The following is a 6,434-nucleotide window of genomic DNA, read 5'->3' as shown; positions in this document are numbered from 1 at the left end:
CCTGAGGCTGAGAAAACTCTGACGCCTGAGAGTTACAGGATTTGAGGGCTGGAGTTATTTCCGATTCATCTTAACTGTTCTTAATGCATCAATTGTTTGTTTATTTTTTCTTTTTTTAAGAGAAAAAAAGTCACCCAGGCTGGAGTGCAATAGCGCAATCATGGCTCATTGCAGCCTCAACGTCCTGGGATCAAGCAGTCCTCCTCAGCCTCCCAAAGTGCTGAGCCCACATGTGCATGCCACTATGCCCAGATATTTTTTGTATTTTTTGTAGGGATGGGATCTTGCTATGTTGCCCAGGGTGGTCTCGAACTCCTGGGCTCCAGGCAATTGCTTTAGCCTCTCAAAGTGCTGGGATTACAGATGTGAGCCACCTCACCTGGTCCCGAATTTTTAATTAAAAAGTGGTGCATGAACTTGATATAAGTATTTAGACAACACAAGAGGAAACAGAAGGAGAAGTCTTTCTCCAGGCCAAGAACCTAAGACCCAGTCCCTTAGTTCCCCTTTTGTTGTTGTTGTTTTTTTTTCGTTTCTTTTCATATAAAATAGAGACAGGGTCTTGCCATGTTTCCCAGGCTGGTCTCAAACCACCAGGCTCAAGTGATCCACCTGCCTTAGCCTCCCAAGGTGCTGGGATTACAGGTGTGACCCACCACGCCCAGGCCATTTTCCCTTTCTAATAGGAACCATTGGTACCAGATTCTCAGAAATCTTCCCAGGAGGCCGGGCGCGGTGGCTCAAGCCTGTAATCCCAGCACTTTGGGAGGCCGAGCTGGGTGGATCACCTGAGGTCAGGAGTTCGAGACCAGCCTGGCCAACATGGTGAAATCCCGTCTTTACTAAAAATATAAAAAAATTAGCTGGGCGTGGTAGTGGGCGCCTGTAATCCCAGCTACTCAGGAAGCTGAGGCAGGAGAATTGCTTGAACCCAGGAGATGGAGGTTGCAGTGAGCCAACATGGTCCCACTGCACTCCAGCCTGGGTGAGAGTGAGACTCTGTCTCAAAAAAAAAAAAAAATTATTTCCAGTAGGGCAATTGACTCATCCTGTTTTGCCCGGGACTTTCCCAGTTTGGGCACTGAAAGTCCCACATCCTGGGAAACCCCTCACTCTCAGGCAAACTTGGACACTTGGTCACCCTACTTTCCAAAGGCATCTATTTATCATATACAAACATATACATATATTAGTTGCATTACTTGGCATCTTGATGTTGTTTTAATTAAAAATATTTCTTGGGCCAGGTGCAGTGGCTCACACCTGTAATCCCAGCACTTTGGGAGGCCAAGGTGGGCAGATCACTTGAGGTCAGGAGTTCAAGACCAGCCTGGCCAACATGGTGAAACCCCATCTCTGCTAAAAATATAAAAGTTAGCCAGGTGCAGTGGCGCATGCCTGTAATTCCAGCTACTCGAGAGGCTGAGGTAGGAGAATCTCTTGAACCCAGGAGGCGGAGGTTGCGGTGAGCTGAGATCGTGCCACTGCACTCCAGTCTGGGTGACACAGCGAGACTCCATCTTACAAAAAAGTTATATATATATAAAAGTTATATATATATATAACTTACAAAAAAGTTATATATATATACGAGATGATTCAATATCAGCTTCATATTTATTTAACAAATATTTATGTAGTTATCTATCATGCACCAGGCATTATTTTGGAAGCTGAAGATACAGCAGTAAATGAAATTGACAAAACCTCCTGACCTCATGGAATTGACATACTAGTAATTATATCTATTGCATTTATTTAATCACCCCCCAATCATCATTTTGGTTGCTTCCAGTATCTTCCTACTGTGACAACGCTGTCCTGGATATCCGTGTGCATGTAGCTGTCTCACATGCATGAGGGTATCTATAGCAGCGCTGTCCAATAGATCTTCCTGCAACGATGGAAATGTTCTATGTCTGCTCTTTTCAATATGTAGCCACGAGTCACTTGTGGCTATTGAGCACTAGACATATGGCTAGTAAGACTGAGGAATAGAATTTTAAATTTTATTTAGTTTAGTTTAGTTTTGTTTTGAGACAAAGTCTTGCTCTGTCGCCCAGGCTGGAGTGCAGTGGCGCAGTCTCGGCTCACTGCAAGCTCCGCCTCCCGGGTTCACGGCGTTCTCCTGCCTCAGCCTCCCGAGTAGCTGGGACTACAGGCACCCGCCACCACGCGCGGCTAATTTTTTTGTATTTTTTAGTAGAGACGGGGTTTCACCGTGTTAGCCAGGATGGTCTCGATCTCCTGCCCTCGTGATCCACCCATCTCAGCCTTCCAAAGTGGTGGGATTACAGGTGTGAGCCACCGTGCCTGGCCTTTTTTTTTTTTTTTTTTTTTTTTGAGAAAGGATCTCTGTCAGTCAGGCTGGAAGAATGCAGTGGCACAATCATGTCTCACTGCAGCCTCGACCTCTAGAGCTTAAGTGATCCTCCCACTTTAGCCTCCTGAGTAGCTGGGACCACAAGTGTGGACCACCACACGTAGCTAGTTTTTTTTATGTAGAGATTGGGGGGGTCTTGCTATGTTGACTAAGCTGGTCTCGAACTCCTGGCCTCAAGTGATCCTCCCATGTTGACCTCCCAAAGTGCTGGGATTACAGGTGTGGGCCACTGCACCTAGCATTAATTTTTTTTTTTTTTTTTTTTTGAGACAGGGTCTTGCTCTTGCCCAGACTGGAGTGCAGTGGCAAGATTACAGCTCACTGATGGTTTGAACTCCTGGGCTCAAGCAACCCTCCTCCGAGTAGCTAAGACTACAGGCACATGCCACTGCACTCAGCTAATTTTATGTTTGTTTGTTTGTAGACAGCGGGGTCTTGGTACATTGCCCAGGTTGATCTTGAACTCCTGGTCTCAAGTGATCCTCCCACTTATTTTTGTATTTTTTGTAGAGATGGGGGAGGGAGTTGGGAGTGGTGGGATGTCTCACTGTGTTACTCAAGATGGTCTCAAACCCCTGGACAAAAGCGATCCACCTGCCTCAGCAACCCAAAGTGCTGGGATTACAGGTGTGAGCCACCATGCCCAGCCTTTCTTAAATTTAAGCAAACAAATTTTAATAATGATGCCTGACGCCTGTAAACCCAGCACTTTGGGAGACCAAGACAGGAGGACCATTTGAGCTTCAGAGTTCGAGACCAGCCTGGGCAACATGGTGAAACCCTGTCTCTACAAAAAATTTAAAAATTAGCTGGGTGTGGTGTGCGCGCCTATAGTCCCAGCTACTTGGGAGGCTGGGGTGGGAGGATGGCTTGCGCCCATGAGGTGGAGGTTGCAGTGAGCCAAGATTGTGCCATTGCCCTCCAGCTTGGGCAACAGAGCCAAACCCTGTCTCAAAAAAGAAAAAAAAGCCTAGGCAACATAGTGAGACCCCATCACTACAAAAAATAGAAAAAAATCGCTAGGTGTGATGGCACATGCCTGTAGTCTCAGCTACTCAGGAGGCGGAGGCAGGAGGATCACTTGAGCCTGGGAAGTCAAGGCTGCAGTGAGCTGTGATCACACCACTGCACTCCATCCTGGGTGACAGAGTGAGACTCTGTCTCAAAAAAAAAAAAAAAAAAAGAAAAGGAAAGAAAGGAAGAAAGAAAGGGAGGGAGGTAAGGAGGGAAGGAAGGCAGGAAAGAAGGGAGGGAGGGAGGGAGGAAGGAAGGAAGGAAGAAAGGAAGGAAGGAAAAAAGGAAGGAAAAATTTAGGCTGGGTGCGGTGGCTCATGCCTGTAATCCCTAGCACTTTGGGAGGCCGAGGTGGGCGGATCATGAGGTCAGGAGATCGAGACCATCCTGGCTAACACGGTGAAACCCCGTCTCTACTAAAAATACAAAAAAAAAAAAATTAGCTGGGCGTGTTGGCAGGCGCCTGTAGTCCCAGCTACTTGGGAGGCTGAGGCAGGAGAATGGCGTGAACCCGGGAGGTGGAGCTTGCAGTGAGCCGAGATCGCGCCACTGCACTCCAGCCAGGGGGACAGAGAAAGACTCCGTCTCAAAAAAAAAAAAAAAAATAAAAAAAAAATAAAAAAAAAAAAAAAAAATAAAAATAAAAATACAAAAAAAATTAGCTGGGCGTGGTGGCGGGCACCTGTAGTCCAAGCTACTCAGGAGGTTGAGGCAGGAGAAAGATGTGAACCCAGGAGGCGGAGCTTGCAGTGAGCCGAGATTGTGCCACTGCACTCCAGCCTGGGCAACAGACAGAGACTCTGTCTCAAAAAAAAAAAAAAAAAAATTAAACGAATTTTTTTTTGAGACTGAGTTTTACTCTTGTTGCCCAGGCTGGAGTGCAGTGGCTCGTTCTCCACTCACTGCAACCTCTGCCTCCTAGGTTCAAGCGATTCTCCTGCCTCAGCCTCCTGAGTAGGTGGGACTACAGGCATGCACCACCAGGCCCGATTAATTTTTGTATTTTTAGTAGAAACAGGATTTCACCATGTTGGTCAGGCTGGTCTTGAACTCCTGACCTCAGGTGATCCACCCGCCTCAGCCTCCTGCTGAGATTACAGGCATGAGCCACCATACCCAGCTTTTTTTTTTTTTTTTTTAAAGAACATGATTCAACTGTATTGCTGTCTACAAGAAACTCACTTTGGCCGGGCACGGTGGCTCACGCTTGTAATCTCAGCACTTTGGGAGGCCGAGGCGGGCGGATCACAAGGTCAGGAGATCGAGACCACGATGAAACCCCGTCTCTACTAAAAAATACAAAAAATTAGCCGGGCGTGGTGGTGGGCACCTGTAGTCCCAGCTACTCCGAGAGGCTGAGGCAGGAGAATGGCGTGAACCCGGGAGGTGGAGCTTGCAGTGAGCCGAGATTGCGCCACTGCACTCCAGCCTGGGCGACAGAGCGAGACTCCGTCTCAAAAAAAAAAAAGAAACTCACTTTATAGACTGGTTCTGAAAGGATGGAAAAGGCCGGGCGCAGTGGCTAACGCTTGTAATCCCAGCACTTTGGGAGGCCGAGGCGGGCGGATCACAAGGTCAGGAGATCGAGACCACGATGAAACCCCGTCTCTACTAAAAAATACAAAAAATTAGCCGGGCGTGGTGGCGGGCGCCTGTAGTCCCAGCTACTCCGAGAGGCTGAGGCAGGAGAATGGCGTGAACCCGGGAGGCGGAGCTTGCAGTGAGCCGAGATTGCACCACTGCACTCCAGCCTGGGCGACAGAGCGAGACTCTGTCTCAAAAAAAAAAAAAAAGAAAGGATGGAAAAAGATATTTCATGCAAATAGTGACCAAAGAAGAGGAGGGCTGGCAATACTAATATCAGAAAAATTACTTGTCCAGGCCGGGCACAGTGACACACACCTGTAATCCTAGCACTTTGGGAGGCCAAGGCAGGTGCATCGCCTGAGATCAGGAGTTCAAGACCAGCTTAAAAAATATGGTGAAATCCTGTCTCTACTAAAAATACAAAAATTAGCCAGGCATGGTCGTGCACGCCGGTAGTCTCAGCTACTCAGGAGGCTGAGACAGGAGAATCACCTGAACCCAGGAGACAGAGGTTGCGGTGAGCTGAGATCACATCACTGCCCTCCAGCCTGGATGACAGAGCAAGACCCTGTCCAAAAAAAGAAAAAATAAAAATTACTTGTCCAAAAGATTACAAGAGATAAAGGAGGCATTGTATGTTAATAAAAAGTTCAATACAGCAAGAAGATATAACAATTATAAACATTTATGTACCTAATAACAGACCATCAGAACATATGAAGCAAAAATTGGTAGAATTGAAGGAAGAAATAGACAATTGCACAATAATAGTTAGAGACTTCAATGCCCCACTCCCAAGAATAAATAGAACAAACAGGAGACAAGTAAGGAAATAAAGGACTTGAGCGTAAGACAACCAGATCTAACACATGTACAGACACTCCCCAGCAACAACAGCATCCACATTCTTCTCAGGCACACATGGGATATCCTCCAGGATGGACCATATGTTAGGCCACAAATTAAGCCTCAAGAGATTTTAAAAGGTAGACATCAGCCAGCCGTGGTGGCTCAGGTCTGTAATCCCAGCACTTTGGGAGGCTGAGGCAGGAGGATTGCTCATGCCCAGGAGTTTGAGACAAGCCTGGGCAACACAGCAAGACTTTATCTCTACAAAAAGAGACAGAAGAAAAGAAGAAAGAGAGAGAGAGAGAAAGATAAGAAGGAAAGAAAGAAATAAAAGAGATCGTACCAAATATCTTCTCCAAGCACAATTGGATAAGGCTAGAAATCAATATGGGGAGGTTAAAAAAAAAAAAAAGAAATCAATATCAAAGGAAAACTAGAAAATTCACAAATTTGTGGAAATTTACACACTCTTAAAGAACCAATGATCAAAGAAGAAATCACAAGGAAAATTAGAGAATACTCAGAAACAGGCCAGGCTGGGTGGCTCATGCCTGCAATCCCAGCACTTTGGGAGGCCGAGGTTGGCAGATCACTTGAGGTC

Source organism: Symphalangus syndactylus, chromosome 24 (assembly GCF_028878055.3).
Source record: "Symphalangus syndactylus isolate Jambi chromosome 24, NHGRI_mSymSyn1-v2.1_pri, whole genome shotgun sequence".
NCBI lineage: Eukaryota > Metazoa > Chordata > Mammalia > Primates > Hylobatidae > Symphalangus > Symphalangus syndactylus.
This window is presented reverse-complemented; position numbering follows the sequence as displayed.